This window comes from Mesocricetus auratus, unplaced genomic scaffold, assembly GCF_017639785.1.
Source record: "Mesocricetus auratus isolate SY011 unplaced genomic scaffold, BCM_Maur_2.0 Super-Scaffold_100006, whole genome shotgun sequence".
NCBI lineage: Eukaryota > Metazoa > Chordata > Mammalia > Rodentia > Cricetidae > Mesocricetus > Mesocricetus auratus.
Genome location: NW_024429190.1, coordinates 7,853,322 through 7,871,042, shown reverse-complemented (window position 1 = coordinate 7,871,042; position 17,721 = coordinate 7,853,322).

The window sequence follows — 17,721 nt, the reverse complement described above, 5'->3', positions numbered from 1 at the left end:
TGCTTGGCAGAGCTGTTGAATGTTGTTTCCTTCTTTGTGAGTCAAACTTCCAAGTTCTCGCTTAAAGCAGTATCTGACTTTTCTAGACTAAACAAGTCAGAGTGCTTAAGGACACTGTTGTATGTCACCCATTTAAGAGCAATTCTCTGTCCCTTGACAGACTGAAGTACCTGAAAGATGGAAGATGGTGAGCAAGGATGAAGGCTTCTTAGGGTACCCTCAGCAGGGAGGCAGCTCATTAGGGACCTGACCTCAGAGAGCCAGGAGAGTACATGGTCTAAAGCACATGGGGAGCAAAATACCGGAATAGATGCTGGCCCAGGAGGAAATCCAAGGTGTGCTTCAGTCAAGGAATATACGTCCTGGGGTGTGGGAGGCGGCCGGGCTCCTCGGTTCCCCCTGATGCTCACATCAGACAACAAGGCAGTTGGGCATCTGAGACTGATTTGTCCCACTTTGCAGAGTTGATGTCACCTCCATTTCTTCCATTTTTTGTTTGTTTTTTCTTCCATTTATTTAAGTGATTTTTCTCATTTCCTCTTTGAGGGCCTTTATCACCTTCATAAAGTTGTTTTTAAGGCCATTCTCTTCTGTTTCATCTGTGTTGGGATGTTCAGGTCTTGCTGCTGTAGACTCCATAGACTCTGGTGGCATCATATTGGTTTTTCTGTTGTTGAGTGTGTTCTCATACTGTCGTCTTCCCATCCCTTCTTCCAGTGGGTACATGTGGGGTCTCTCCCTCTCCTGGAGGGTACAGGTCCAAGGCTCTCTCCCGATGTGTGCAGGTGGGTCCGAGACTGAAATGGTGGCAAACACTGGATGCTTTGGTCTGCCTCCAGGCCTCCTGGAGGGGTTCGGTGGCAGGGCAGGTCTGGGGCCTCAGGTCTGGGGACTCCAACAGGGACAGTCGGGCAGGAGTAGGCCTGCAGTGGGTGCGGGTCCAACTCTGCTATGGTGGCAGATGCTGAATGATTTGGCCCGCCTCCAAACCCTGGTTTTTCATTCATTCATTCATTCATTCATTCATTCATTCATTCATTGTTGCTCAAGCCCTTCATGGTTTCTCACTAAGGCTGTTCAAGCCCAGACATCATCTTCTTGCTCCCGTTTCCATATTGTCACAACGTACCCTGTGCTCAGCAGCTCCTGTGGTCTTTTTGTCAAACGTGTTGGGAGCCTCTCAACTGTCTTCTAAGGACAGATCTATCAGCTCTGACTTGGTCCAAATCCATAGTCCCCAGGCCGTGACTGTTTTCCTCATCTTCCCAGCTCCTCTCTTTGCCTCTTTTTTATCTTTTCTTTTTCACTTTTAAAAGACACGTGAATGAGGTTCTACTTCCTCGTCACTTCCAAAGCCCAGTTTGGGTAACATTCTTCATCAGTGCTTCTGACTACAAGATGGATTCGGAGGAGCTTATGCGTCCATCATCCTGGAATGTAGCTCATCCCTGGTCCGTTCTCATCCAGGAATTTGAGTTCTAGAGCATGTTTCAATCCGGCTTATGAAGCACAATATGTATCTCATTAGTAACACACATGTAAATTAGTTAAATACCTTTGAAATATTAGGATGCTTATCTAGAAGCAAAACTGCTTTGACTTTTGCTAAATTTTGGCATAGAATAATTTAATCCAGAGAAAATTCATAGAAAAAGGCTAAGGCAACCTTAAACTTTTGAATGCATGTCTAGGGTCTGATGAGGTGACTCAGGGGGTGGCATGCTTGCTGCCTGAGCATAAAGACCTGAGATTGAATCCCAGGACTCATGTAAAAGGCAGCTGAGCTGTGGAAGCTTGTCATCCCAGCACTGGGGGATCAGAGACAGGCAGATTCCAGAGGCTTGCTGAACAGCCAGTGTCACAAAGTCACTCAAGGAGAGAGCTTGTCTCAGCAATATTAATGATAACTATAGAGGGCCACAGGGGAAAACACCAGACATTGACCTCTGGCCTACACACATACACACATTTGTGTACACACATATGCAACACACACACACACACACACACACGTTTTCTCCTAGATTGTCAATGATACAAGAAAACGCATTATTCATAATTCACACAGTAATGAAATCTGTGAGTCTCCTCTGAGTGAGTCACGGGGGGAACAGAGCTCTTCCACATCCCAGGACCTCCCAGCATAAGTGTCTTGCTGTGAAAATAAACCCCAACCCGTGCTACAGCCTTTGTTCACCCCGCAACAAGCTGACTGTACAACTTAGTTTACACTCCACGCGGAAACCGTGTCCAGGACACGGCTAACAGACGACAAGAAGCAAACCAGAAAGTCTCCAAACATTTAAGAATTACAGGAACTTCCTAAGAAACAAAAGCACTGGAGTTGTTTGACTGGGTGAGTCAACACGGTGAGCTTTGACTCCTGAAGGCACTGCTCAAACCCTGAGTGCAGCAGAGCGGTCAGCATTGAGGGAAGCCGTCCTGCGGGGGAAGCCCACCAGCCCATGCCTGAAGCCTCCTGAACGTGGGGCATGGGCCAGGGAAGGCGTGCACGCACGCTGCAGGAAGGCGATGCGAAGGGGCTTGGCATGTGCTAGCCAAGGGACCCTTGCTGGTCCTGGGGCTGCATCTGGGTCAATAGGAACAAGAAGCACGATGTGGGGTCAGAGGAGCAGGCCAGGCCTCACCAGGGAAGCAATGGCGCCTTGACTACTGTGTACTGGTCTGGGGGGATGGTCCTGAAAGGCTCTCCATGAGACAATGTCATCGCTCATCAGCTCCATCCGGTGGGCATGCACACACATCGCTGGAGTTCAAGGAGCTCATGTGGCCTTCTCAAGTTCACACAGCCTGGGTAGCAGATGAGAAAATGGCTCTGGAGTTCTATGGACTGTGTGTCTGTGCAGCCCTGAATTCCCATATTTAAACCCTCACCCAAAGATGTATTCAGTGTCAAGTCCCACTAGAGAGAGCATAAGTCGTGGTAAAGCAAGCTAATGAGATTAGATACCTTACTGAAGAAGCTCCCTCAAAGTCCCTTGGCCTCTTTGTACCACACAAGAGTACAATCAGAAGACGGTCTTCTGCAACCATGAAAAAGCACTCACCATAACCCAGTCATGCTGTCGTCTTCATCTTAGACATCTGTCCTCAAGAAGTGTAAGAATAAATTCCTTTTTTCTAAAGCCACCCAGCCTGTGTTCCTTGGATACAATAGCCTGAAGGTACTCTGACACCAGTTGGTCAGATTTCAAGTCCTGTGCTCGTTACCATGTCACACCCACAAGTCATACATGATAATATTTGACAAAGTACAGGAGAAACTGTGAAAACCTTCAGAATCCCCGGTGTTGTGAAATGCTGTCTGCTGTGCATGAGATGGCCATTCCCTCCTGAACTCCCCGTGGCTGTAATTCCCTATATGAGACCCCACAAAAGAGTGAGCCCATGATGCACCACTGGGGATGGAATGGGACAGTGGTTCAAAGGGACCCTCCCTCTCCTTGTAAGACACAGTCACCTAGTGGACACCAAGCTCCTGTAAGAAACATGATTCAACACAGTCAACTGGACTTCGGTGGTGGTTTTCCGCGTTCTGTCACTGCTACTCTACCTGGGGTGGGGAGAAGTTTGTTTCTGTGTTCTGTTACTGCTACTCTACCTGGGGTGGGGAGATGTTTGTTTCTGTGTTCTGTCACTGCTAGTCTACCTGGGGTGGGGAGATGTTTGTTTCTGTGTTCTGTCACTGTTACTCTACCTGTGGTGAGGAGATGTTTGTTTCTGTGTTCTCTCACTGCTACTCTACCTGGGGTGAGGAGATTTTTGAGCAGGACCACTCCACCAGGTCTCTTCTGACCTGGACAGGCAACTGAAACAGCCCCTGCCCTCCTCAAAGCCTGGCTCCATGGGCTCCTCGGTCAGACACTGATGGCCTGTGAGAGACAATGAGCTTCTCCACAGAAGTCCTGGCCCTGAGCAGTTGGAAGTGCCACAAGCAGCCAGACAGACTGACCAATGAGCAGCCAGACAGACTGACCACAGTGCTTTCCTATAGCTACTGAAAGCTAGCAGACTGTAGCGAATGCCAGTGAGAGACGATCTAGAAGCCGAAATGGACAGAACTTCCGACTGTAGGGGTCGAGTGGGAATGTTGGAAACTGCAGCCTCACGTCTGGGAAATGGGCCACCTGGTTCTGAAGCCTCAGACACAACAAACGCTTGGGAGGATGCCTGCGACCAGATGAAGCAGGAGCAAGCCTGTTCGCAGGGAAGGAGTCGGCAGCGGCGCTCTGGGTGGCAAAGGCAGGAACGCATTCTGCATGTCTGGAGCCGGCTTGGAAGGGAAACTCGCCGTGGCTGAGAATGTACTGTTCTTTGAGCTGTTTCCTTTAACAACTTGGAAGGGATAATAATTAACATAAACAGTAGTCACCAGACTTGGCCAGAGGAGGAGAAGAATCTTTGAAGAGAACAGGCTTTGCCGCCAGGCTCATACTCCGCTTCTCCTGGGCTGTTCACTGTGGCCCGGTAGACATTAGAGCCATATTCCAGGCTGCAGTCTCCTCCTCTGTGATATTAGCAGATACCTGCTTGCAGGGCTGTTAACACGCTGGCCTGCTCTGGAGTCATTTTATGATCTGTGGTAAGGTGATTTGCAAAGACCTAAAGGAAAGTAACAGCCAAAAGTGATATAACATTCCAGGAAAAACTCTACCTTTCAAGGAACTTAAAGCCACAAAGAGTTCCTTCTAAAATCATAAAAAGCACCTTCCAGAAGATATTAAAAGATGAACAAATATCACATTTATTTTACCGAGTAAGCTTCATTCTGATTTCAAAATAGAATCACTATTATGGAGTGCATAAAAGACAGTCCAAAGGGGTTGGAGAGGTGACTCAGCAGTTAAGAGCAGCAGCTGTCCTTCTAGAGGACCAGGGACTGGTTCCCAGCACCCACATGGCCGCTCACACGTGTCGGTAGCTCCGGTTCCAGGGCCTCTGACACCCTCTTCTGGACTGCCAGGGCACCAGGCATGGCATGAACACATGTGGTACACATAAATGAATTCAGGCAGAGCACACAAACACATAAAGACTCTTTAAAATGTTCCTAAGAGCTCTAATACAGAGACTAGGAGGCAGGGATGGCACTTGCTGGACAAAAGGTATCATCCTCGTTTCAAAGAACTTTCCCTTAACTTGAACACATTAAACGGTTCTCGGAAAGACTATGTAGGAGAGGGAGGAAGGGCGAAGAAGGGAGAGAAGAGAGAACCTTCCCAGCATCACATGATATCTCAACAGTCTAAGGAAACTGAAGTCAGCACAACACAACATGAAACATAGGCAGTATAGTGTATTGCTTTGGAACCTGTTCTGGAACTCACTCTATAGACCAGTTTGGCCTCAAACTCACAGAGATCCCCTGCCTCTGCCTCCCAAGTGCTGGGATTAAAGGTGTGTGCCACCACCTGGTTGGCACTTTCTTAATTAGTGATCAATGGAGGAGAGCACAGCCCATTGTGGGTCATGCTATCCCTAGGTTGGTAGTCTTGGGTTCCACAAGAAAGCAGACTGAACAAGCCAGAGGGAGCAAGCCAATACGTAGCACTCTTCCATGACCTCTGCATCAGTTCCTGCTTCCAGGATCCTTCTCTGTTTGAGTTCCTGTCCTGACTTCCACCAGTGAACTGTTATTTGGGAGTATAAGCCAAGTAAACCCTTTCATTCCCAGTAGTTTTGGTCATGGTGCTTCATCATAGCAATAAAAACTCTAAGTAAAATGGGTGCCTTTCAAGTTTTCAAGCATGGGAAAATACGGGCAAAATTTTAGCAGCATAATCCTTAACCACTTAGAAAGAGATTCAGATTGCCCACAAACATTTACTGGCCATTTTTCCTTTATTAAAAACTGAATCTGAGAGGATAGGGGTTTCCTCTGGCATTTTTTGTCTGTCATCTGTTGGCTTCTGCATCACTAGCTGTGTTCATCTCGCTGATCCCAGCCTACTGACCAGAAGTGTCATACCTGTAACTAATCATCTCTTGTCCTCTGTGAGTTGTGTGCTGTTAGACATTTCCTGTTCAAAAGCATCCCAAGGAAGGATAGAGGACTCACACAGTGGTGAAACAGCAGCATGCCCATCACCAGCACCCACACAGCATGCACCCTGTCCCTCGGAGTGGTGAGCAAGGGGCTTGCTAATGACCACCCAAAGTCACCCTCTCATTTCTAGGCTCCATCGTTAAGTCTGTTACAAAACACTGCTTCTGTGGCTTCAGAAAAAAATCAGAGAAGACCAAGGCAACTTGTGTGACTAATGTTGGTTCAACTCAAAATCCCCAGCTAGCTTGTGTATTAAGATAAACTCTCTTGGAAGGCGCCGGAAGAAAAAGCAAATATTTTGACCATGCAAAGACCCTCTAAATAACAAATGCCAAAGTCCCAGTTTTGTTAGGCAACTTCACTTATCTGAGGGCTCACAGGCTACTTTTCTCAGTTCTCAAGTTCGTTTACAAGCACTGCATCAAAGGAACTGTAGATAACAAGGTGGCGGTCTCAAAGAGAGAATCACTGAAATGCATACAAAAGTGCCTTTTAAGCAGCGCTATTTCTTGGTTAAGTTTGAATTGCAGTGTTTTAAATCAGTCTTTTCTCAGATCCTGCATGCAGAATAGTTTCTGTGCAGGATAGGGCACTTCAGTGCATGCAGCAGTGGCATATTCTTAAGGACATTGTGCAAGCAAAACTTGAGGTGACCCTAAGCATTCTTTCCCTTTTTGTCCTTTGGGTCTGTTTTTCTGGGGCTTTCATTGGGTTTCTTAGGCCGGTTTGAAATATTTTGTTTATGACCTAACAAATAAAGCTTGCCTGAACATCAGAGTGCAAAGTTAGCCACACCAGTTAGCCATAGAGGCCAGGCAGTGGTGGCCACACCTTTAATCCCAGCACTAGAGCTCATTGCAGTCTGAGGAGAGGTACAGTCAGGAGCAGTCTGAGGGTTGGTGGCTCGGCCCTTTGAGCTGAGCATTGGTAGAGGTGAGAGCTGTCTAGTGGTTGGCTGCTTTGCTTCTCTGAACTTCAACTTTTGCCCCAATATCTGTCTCTGGGTTTTTATTATTAAGACCAACTAGAGTTTGTGCCACATCAAATACATCTTTGTATTCTCTAGTTTAGACTCCCACTTCGAATTATTAAATCCTCCCACAAAAAAAATATTAAGGATTTAGTGTGTGCAGGACTTGCTCACATTAACTCATCCATTCTGTCTCTGCATGCATCCTGCTGTCCCCTGTGTACCAGCACTCCTCTGGGAGCTGGGAGACATTCAGCAGGATAATCCACACCCCTGGTAGTTAAGCTTGACTTTAATGTGAGCCATAATCAAAGAGATTATATATGAATCACGCCACTGTTTATTTCTCAGCAAGCTCCAATAAGACTATATGTTGTCCCATATCAGAAGTGAGTAAACTGTCACACTGGACACCATGTCCCAGCTCAAGCCTGGAATATGTTCTCAAACTATGCTGAGCATCACTATTATAGGGAGAGCCAATGTATACACTTCCTCACTCTGTTCTCAATGAGATCTCAGAAAACACAGATGCAGATGCAGATGCAGCACACTGCCCACCCTGGCAGATGTATGCTAAGTCAGTGGGAATCCTCTGCACTTCTTAGTTCTATAGGATTGGCTCTGCATGCTACACTTCAATAGGATAGATGCCTACATTTGATATTTCTATATTCTGAACCTTTGATAGTTCTATAGTGTCTTTAGATACTACATTGACAGTTCCTGTGTTGACTTTCGTCACCTCCTGGTTGCTTATACTATTTAACTCCAACTCTTCTTTGTGTGAAATTTTGTCCTATTCTCATCTCATAAAAGATGGTCCTTCTTGCCCACAATGGATATGGGTCTAGTCTTATTTTCTTGATTCTGTATACCTCCCAGTTACTATGATTGTACTGACCAACTATCTAAGGCATGTGGATATTTTTTATGTTTTTCATTGTTCTGTTTCAATTTTTGGAGCACTAAGGGATGAACCTAGGCCTTCATGAGCAACTCTACCGCTGACAATAGTCGCAGGCAGCATTCCAGATTTTAGTGAAGGTTTCCAGTGACCGTGGTGGACAACAGGACAACACTGGGCAGCACAAAAAGAACATAACAGAAGAGAGAGCAAGCAGGAAGATGAAGATGAACAGGAAAAAGAGAAGAATACGCATGTCAGTAGTTAGATGTCACTTTTCTGCAACACCAGCCTCCAAGGCAGACTCTCCATGGGCTGCCTCTTCTATGCAGTCATTGCTGCCTGTCTCAAGATTTATTTCACTTTCTTATTCAGGTCAGGATATTCACCTATGTTTAGATATCGGTAATTTATTTGTCTTTCTCTATTTATTTACTTACTTACTTACTTACTTGCTACTTAATTTACGTCCAGGTCCCAGTTTTCCCTCTCTCCTCTTCTCCCAGTCCCCACCCTACCCTCTCTGTTTCCACCCCCAAATCCACTCATCCTCTGTTTCTGTTCAGGAAAGGGCAAGTTTTCCATAGATATCAACAAAACATGGCGTATCAAGTTGCAGTTAAGACTAAGCACCTCCCCATGTATTAAGGCTGTGCAAGGTGACCCAGTATGAGGAGCAGGCAGGGTCCCAAAAGCCTTTAGCCCAGGTCTCCTGAAAGTTCCTCCTGCCTTCCAGAACACTCATGCCAGAATGAGTGAGCAGCAGGGTGAGTTGGCCAAGTCCACAAATCATGTGGAAACAAAAGCAAAACCGCAGTAACAATAACGAGGCACACATGGAGTAAGCATGTGCAGAATAGCGAGGCACACATGGAGTAAGCATGTGCAGAATAGCGAGGCACACATGGAGTAAGCATGTGCAGAATAGCGAGGCACACATGGAGTAAGCATGTGCAGAATAGCGAGGCACACATGGAGTAAGCATGTGCAGAATAGCGAGGCACACATGGAGTAAGCATGTGCAGAATAGCGAGGCACACATGGAGTAAGCATGTGTAGAATAGCGAGGCACACATGGAGTAAGCATGTGCAGAATAGCGAGGCACACATGGAGTAAGCATGTGCAGAATAGCGAGGCACACATGGAGTAAGCATGTGCAGAATAGCGAGGCACACATGGAGTAAGCATGTGCAGAATAGCGAGGCACACATGGAGTAAGCATGTGTAGAATAGCGAGGCACACATGGAGTAAGCATGTGCAGAATAGCGAGGCACACATGGAGTAAGCATGTGCAGAATAGCGAGGCACACATGGAGTAAGCATGTGCAGAATTCGGGTAATAAACTAATGATGGCGAGATAAAGAAAAGCCATCAGAAGGTAGCCAAAGCATAAATCAGTCTTAGTGAGATTCCTATCAAAATCGCAGGAATGTCCCTACAGATATATACAAGTTTATTCTAAAATGTATATGGAAATCACAGAGCCTACAGGTAAAACAATTCTAACAAACAATTGTGGAGATGATGCTTTCTGATATAAACTTGAGCCATAGTTGGATAATCAAGCCAATTGGCATATGATGGGTACAGATATTAATATAATACTAGTATATTAATTCATGTTACATATTCATATATATGGTATTTGCTTCTCAGCTTTTGTGGTAAAGCACCATGACCAATGCAACTATAGAATAAGGAGTTTATTTTTGGTGTATGATTTCAAAGGCTTAGAGTCCATAATGGCAAGGGCACTATGGCAGCAGATGACAGGCATGGCAGCAGGCAGCGGGCACAGCAGCAGGAGCAAGAAGCTGAAAGCTGAGAGAGAGAATGTGAAGTCTCATGAGGCTTTAGTCTCGAAGGCCACCATTGGAGACATTCTTCCTCCAACGCCACACCACTTAAATCTTCCTAACTGGGAATCAAGCATCCACATGCCCATGACTATGGGGGCCATTCCCCATTCAAATCACCACAGTATGTTAATACAGACATTCACAGAATATGATCTTCAGCCTCGTTAGACACCACTACGCACCAGCAGAAACGAAAGGCAGATAATGAGTGTTCGTTAGAATGAAAAGAGACTAGAGTTCTCCAGCATTGGAGCTGGGATTTCAAAATGATGCAGTCACCTTGGAAACCAGTTTGAGAGCTTCTCGATATGTTAAATGTAAGGTAAGAATATAACAAAGCAACTCTACTCTTTCCTACAAGAAAAATGACAACATTTGGGCACATAAAACTTGTGCTCAAATACTAAGTGCATTAGTCATTGTAGCTAAGGCTTTTAAAGCAATGCCCGTTCACTGCTAAATGGATAAAATGTGGTGTATTCAGACACTGAAATATAATAGATTGGGCTGATTATACATTTTCAAACATGGATGAACCTAGCACAGATTTTTACTAGATGTCATACAAAAGGCTTCATACTGTATGATTCCTTTTCTAAGGCAGACAGTGATTACAGCAAGCAGGGACATGGGGCATTTTCCATGTCTCAGAAACACGGATGGTGCAGCTCAGAATTCCAAGAAATCAAGTAAAGTACACCAAAATTACATGCCTAGCATGATTGAACTTTTGGCACAAAAATTCTATCTCAACAAACTTTTTTCTTTAAAATCTGCATATGATATGGTTTCTGCTCAGAGGTAATGAGGCACCTTGAAGAAGGATATCTTTCTAATGCTCAGAAGGGTTAGGTAAAACCCCAGCTGGCAAACTGATTACCCAACCATTCAAGGGCCCTGCTGGCTGAGTGGACCCTGTGAGAATATGTCTTAAATCAAGGACAAACAAGCCGGAATATTTAGATCAGCAAGAGCCTGAAAAGGCTTGCATGGGCTAATTTTGGCATAAACAAAATGGGTAGATACAAAGAGAAGTTTAAAACAGCAAATCCTGGCAAGGTAATGTTCCGAAATGAATGTCAGGACATGTGGTATGCAAATATGAGCACCCACCAGACTTGCCTTATGTTTTCTCTATGAAAGTGCACTAGATGTGCAGACCATGAAACACGGGTGAGTTTCCTTCTATTGTCACTAGCTATGTGGTCTCGAGGGTGTTGTTTAATCTGCCTGTAAGACGGAGATGCACTGGGTATTTGTGAAAAGGCTGTCTAAAGAATCTATGATTTATACAGCTAGAAACACCTCTCCCCCCCCCCGACAGCACCAGGATAAGCCAAAGCAATGTTGGCATGGAAACCAGTATCTTATGATGCCTCCAGACGTCAAAGTCACTTCCAGTGGCACCAGGTGCTGGATGCTTTTCCTGTCTTGCCCCCTGCTGTCCCCTTGGTCTTTCCTCTGCACTGATCACCACCACCTCTCTCCTCGCTCAATCAGTCACTGCGTGGCCACTGCTTGTAACTCTGTCTGTGAGCTTTCCAAGTGCTGGACCACCAGAGAGATGTTTCTGTGTTCCAAGCATGACCAGATTTCTAGACTGCAACATTGTTTGCCATGTCTGTCTGGGCTCCGTGATAAGACTTAGTAGGAGAAACAGTGATTGGATCTCTAACTCATAGCCTTCAGGGCCCAACGTACAAGAGATGCACAGAAAAATTATCTTAAATGGGTGAACCAGTCATTCATCCATAAAGACATTTTTATAACCAAGATTGCCTTCATGAGTTTATAAGAAAATGGCATCCGTGAGTGGATGTCGCTGATGTACCAATGCTGAAAATGTATTCGATCTTAAAGACAATATGAGTTTTCTTCCTGTCCGGGGGTATTCTTCTATTTTACTCTGACATCCAAGTTTTCTTGTTGTTTGGGGTCTTGGGGTCAGAAAATATGCTTCTCTTATGATGAATTAGGAGTGGTATGGGAGAGTATGAAAAGGACAGGAAACGCCCTATCCATCCATCTGCTGCTCTCTTGGACCCTCGCTGAGTGCCGCCAATGTTGTAAAAATAAATAAACACTGGAAAAGCCAGACATTTGTCTGGGGAGCTTTTGACCTTTCCTGACTTCTGTGTTGGACCCTGCCATCTTGCTTATGTTTGTCCTAATCTATTTGGTCTGGAACTCGGGCTGGACAGCCCTTGACTCCAGGGGATTGTGAGATGCATGAGCCTGAGCCCTTCCGGAGCGGACTGAACGACTCCCATGTGGCTCAGCCTGGAGGTCTTTGTTACTGTCCTGCTTGACCCCAGAGGTCCAGCTCAAAATGCTTAATGCTAATGTGCCTGAGGATATCATTTTTATACAAAGTGAAGCACTAATTACTTGGTCTGCGATGCGATGGGACTCTATGGTGTCTCTACATCTGTCACAGGCCCTCTCCAGTAGATGACTAGCCAGCCAGAAGGTGAGGGCAACTTGTAAGATGTCTCCTGGGAAACAGTGTATAGCCAGATATCCTGCATGACCAGGTTCCTCAGAAGTCTCCAGACTTGTGAACCACTGGGATAAATTCTTTCTTTTGAAAAACCTTTTTCTTTATTTTAGAGAACTTTGTACATATATACAATGAAATATTACCATATCTACCCTCTGTTAGTCCCCTCCAACTATTCCCCTGTTCCCACAAGTTCTCATCCTCCCAAGTTTATGTCTTTTTTCTTTGGGGAGATGGGGATGGAGGTGTTGTTAACCTAGTAAATCCACTTAGTGCTGCCCATATTGCAGGGTGTGGAGCCATCCCTTCACTAGAACATGGGAAACCTACCAGTGCTTTATCCTCAATAAAGAATGGTTCTCTCTGTCCCAGGAACTGTTAACTGTCCATAACACCTCAGTAAGGGTGTGGCCTAAAGATCACCTGTCTCATTTATGCTGGAATTTGGGCTGCCTTATTTTATATTGATCTTGTGCAGGTAACCACAGCTGCTGAAAGATCATGACTGCAAGAGCATGCCATGTCCAAAATACAGAGTGTCATGTCCAGAAGACAGAGAGACATGTCCAGAAGACAGTGTCATGTCCAGAAGACAGTATGTATCATGTCCAGAAGACAGTGTCATGTCCAGAAGACAGAGTGTATCATGTCCAGAAGACAGTGCCATGTCCAGAAGACAGTGTCATGTCCAGAAGACAGAGTGTATCATGTCCAGAAGACAGTGTCATGTCCAGAAGACAGTGTGTATCATGTCCAGAAGACAATGTCATGTCCAGAAGAGAGTGTCATATCCAGAAGACAGAGTGTCATGTCCAGAAGACAGAGTGCCATGTCCAGAAGACAGTGTTATCATGTCCAGAAGACAGAGTGTCATGTCCAGAAGACAGTGTCATGTCCAGAAGACAGTGTGCATCATGTCCAGAAGACAATGTCATGTCCAGAAGACAGTGCCATGTCCAGAAGACAGTGTCATGTCCAGAAGACAGAGTGTATCATGTCCAGAAGACAGTGTCATGTCCAGAAGACAGTGTGTATCATGTCCAGAAGACTATGTCATATCCAGAAGACAGAGTGTCATGTCCAGAAGACAGAGTGCCATGTCCAGAAGACAGTGTGTATCATGTCCAGAAGACAGAGTGCCATGTCCAGAAGACAGTGTCATGTCCAGAAGACAGTGTATATCATGTCCAGAAGACAGTGTCATGTCCAGAAGAGAGTGTCATATCCAGAAGACAGAGTGTCATGTCCAGAAGACAGTGTGTATCATGTCCAGAAGACAGTGTCATGTCCAGAAGACAGTGTGTATCATGTCCAGAAGACAGTGTCATGTCCAGAAGAGAGTGTCATATCCAGAAGACAGAGTGTCATGTCCAGAAGACAATGTGTATCATGTCCAGAAGACAGTGTGTATCATGTCCAGAAGACAGTGTCATGTCCAGAAGTCAGTGCCATGTCCAGAAGACAGTGTCATGTCCAGAAGACAGTGTGTCACCATACTCTTCACCACCCTGTGGCTCTTACATTCATTCCACCTTCTCTTCTATGATGCACCCCAGGCCTTGCTGGTGATGGGGTTAGCATAGCTGTCTCCTAACAGCCTTCATAACTCCTTCCTTTACTATAAAAGCGAGCCAGCAGAGGAATGCTTCCCAGTCCTTTTGACTAGTGGGAATTATTTCTGAGCTGGCTGCTTTTGCCTGCCTAATTAATTTGATACTCCTGACTGAGATCCATATTTTATTAAGGAAGAACTGTAGAAGACCCATTGTATAAGACGTAGGCGAGATGGAGGGAACTCATCTATTCCTAATGCTCTTGGGTCCTGAAACTCAAACTCCTCATTTAAAAACAAATATGTGTGTTAAATATGAAAGCGTAGACTCCTCTAAAAGTTATTGGGACACAGAAAGAAAACCTCTCACTGGATACACAGGCTTGGGTCATGAGGAGGGTAGTAAATTTGAGGAAGCAGCAGGTATGGAGGCTACAAGAATGAAGAGCAGAGAAGGGGACAGAAGATGGTTCCCCAGGGCCATCAGGCTGCCACCTGTCACAAACTGACCAACCTTAAGGACCAGCTATAATTGTCCCAGACTGCATTCTCCATCCTGCAGAGCCAGGGCAACACCATGTTGAAATTCAAGGCAACTTGTAACTGGCATCTGGCATCTTGCAATAAAATGATTTAAAAAAAGAAAGAGACAACAACCAGACACTCAGTTATGAGGAGACAGAATTGGAGAAAACACAGTATTGGGGTGGAGGCAGGATGAATATATGCTCCTCCTCTGGGTACCTAATTCCAACTTCATATTTCGCATAACAGAATTTTTGTGGTTTCAAAGGTTTAGTATTGCCTGTTTAGTGCATGCTAGGAACTGAATTCTCTGGCTCTGCAGAGCAGCATTCTCTTCTCTGTAGGACTGATCCAACAGGACACTGAAATTGTAGCCACTACTATGGTCTAATATTTATGTCCCAAACTGAAACTTGACCTCCATGCCAGTACAGGAGGTGTGGCCTGGTGGGAGGTGCTCAGGCAAAGACTTGTGAACACACTGCTGCTGGATAAAGAAGGTTCCAGAAGCATAGTTCTAATGCCAGATGAAGAAGAGTCACTTCAGTCAGGATGCCTCAAACAAGCATAAACAGGGCCTCAAGAGACCCCAGCATGCTACCACCATGACCCACCAGCTTCCACAGCTGTAAGAAAGCGATTTCTTTTCTAAATAAGTTATCCAGACTGAGGCATTCTGTTATAGCTACACAAAACTGACTAAATCTGCTTATGGCACCTACGTCTTGTTCCAATAGAGAATATTTTCTGTGTTGTACTAAAACTGGGCTCGGTGACACAGGCCTACAATCTAAGTTATTCAGGAGATGAGTCAAGAACACAACTAGTTCAAGAACTACCTGGGTTGTATGGTGAGTTCGAGACCAATCTGGACAATTTAATAAGGCCCTATTTGAAAACAAAAGAGAAAAGAGAGCCTGACTTCAGTTCAATAGTTGTGTGATTTCTGTAAAGACCCTGGCTCCCTGGTTTTAGTCCTTAACACAATAAGAAAAAAAAAAGGAAATAAAACAGAATCTGACCTTAATACTTGGGGAAACAGTGCACCACCTCCTCCTACAGTCTATACTCTGCCATCATATCAGCTTATGGAGGGCAGACCAACCAAGAGTTGGGCAAGCAAGAGCCCTCTACACACTGAGGCAATAGTGCGGAGTCCTCTACACACTAACAGAATAGTGTCAAACCCTCTACACACTAAGACAATAGTGATCACCTCTACACACTAACAGAATAGTGTCAAACCCTCTACACACTAAGACAATAGTGCTCACCTCTACACACTAACAGAATAGTGTCAAACCCTCTACACACTAAGACAATAGGGCTGACCTCTACATGCTAACACAACAGTGTTGATCCCTCTGCACACTAACACAATAGTATAAAACCAAAACCCTCTGCACACTAACACAACAGTGTTGAGCCCTCTGCACACTAATGCTCAGGCAGCTGATCTCAGAGTTGGGGAAGGGGGCAGTTGGATACGGATTCCGAGCTGGTTTGCCCCTTGACACTTCAGCCCAACCACATTTATTCCCATACAACCTCAGTGGGCCAAACAGAGATGCAGTAACTTGCTGAACCAGGAAGGGTCAGAGTCATGAGAGAATAACTGTAATGGAAAATAGTGACAGACTTGCAAACAGAGAAGTTAAAGTGTCTTTACAGTGAAAATATGTGCTGCAAGTATAACAAAAGGAAATTCTGAGGAAGTTGGATTCATCATGATGCTAATGAGGCGTGAGTTCAGGACAATCTGCATCCAGCAGTTCATTCCAGGGCCAGGGCAACAGCCTGGCCATTAAAAGGTACATTCTTACTTCTGTGTTATTTTTACTAAAGAGGTCTCTCTAAAGTTCATAAGCTTCAGAAAGTCAAAAACCTAAATTTAGGCTAGATTTTCAGAACAAGGAGGACCTACCAATTGGAATGAAAAATTACATAAATAATACAAAATAATAAAGGACAAAGAATTTTAAAATTTTATAGAAAAGAAATGCTAATAAAACATAAACACAAAACATAGGGTTTGACTCCTTTAGAGATTAAGAATATGCAGATTAAAATAAAATGGGGATTTTATTCCCTCAGATATGCAAACATTTAAGAAGTTTATAATAATCATCTGTGATAAACATGTGTCAGTTATATAGTACCTCTAATCCCTTTAAAGCACAAATTCGATTTCCTGTCCAACCAAGTCAGATAGTCTTTCCAGAGTCATGTGTGTTCCAACAAGAAGATAGCTCGTGTCCATCAGTGTGGCGACAGTGTCCACACACACTGGCTTTAGAAGAATCAGATTTGTATGCCCCATTAAGAAAAAAATGCTTCAGATCAGGAACAATTCTACATATGTGAAGTTTAAAAATGAGAAACAAAGCAAGACTAAAACCTACACACTGTCCTCTATTTGGGTCTCTCTGTGATGAATGTGGAGTAAGACAAAAATTACCAGATTTCTTGATAATTAAACATTTATGTAAACCATTAGCTTATGGCTATTCTCTCTGTCAGACACATTGAAGTGAAATTTCGTTTTCCTTTAGACTTTTATTCAAAGTTTGTTTCCCAACTCGGTTTTTAGAATCATCACATGGCAGTTTCCATTCCTGAACATTGTGTCTTCCTAAAATGTATGTGTTGAAATCCTAACCATCAAGGAAATGTGGCCCTTGGGAGGCCATGAGATCAGAAAGGGCTTCATTCTGGATTGGGAGGGGCCACTGTGTGAAAGGAATCCAAGGGAACTCCCTCAGCTCTGCATTGTGAGGGCAGATCTGAGGCACTATCTATCAGCCAAAAAGAGGCTCTCACCAGCCATCAAATCTGCAGGTGCCTTGATGTTGGGCTTCCAACCTCCAGATCCTTGAGAAATCAATTCCTGTCATTGCTAAGCTACCATTCGATGTTTTTTGTTTTGCTTTTATAGCGGCCTAGCCAGATGAAGATAGTGCAGAGAAGGCTATAACAAAATAAAACAAGCCCAAGCTTTGGTCCCCTCCCATGTGAGTCCTGCATAGCCCATCAAGAATCTGCATAGAGTCAAGGCAGAATGGAAAGTGCACAGAGACCCTCAACAGCCTCCTGCTGACAACACACTCCCAACAATGCCTATCCAGTTGCCTAGTTACCTAACAATTTAAAAGATTTGAATTCAAAAGCACGCAAAAAATAATATGGACTTCCTTGAAATCGTATGCTACACAAAAGAGGAAGCAACAATTTGCCAAGTAGACAGATTCTCAAAACTAAAAACAAAACAAAAAGCCATTGAGATGAGGCATAGTAGCTCCTACCTGCATTAGAGAAGCTGAGGCAGGTGGCTGCCAGTC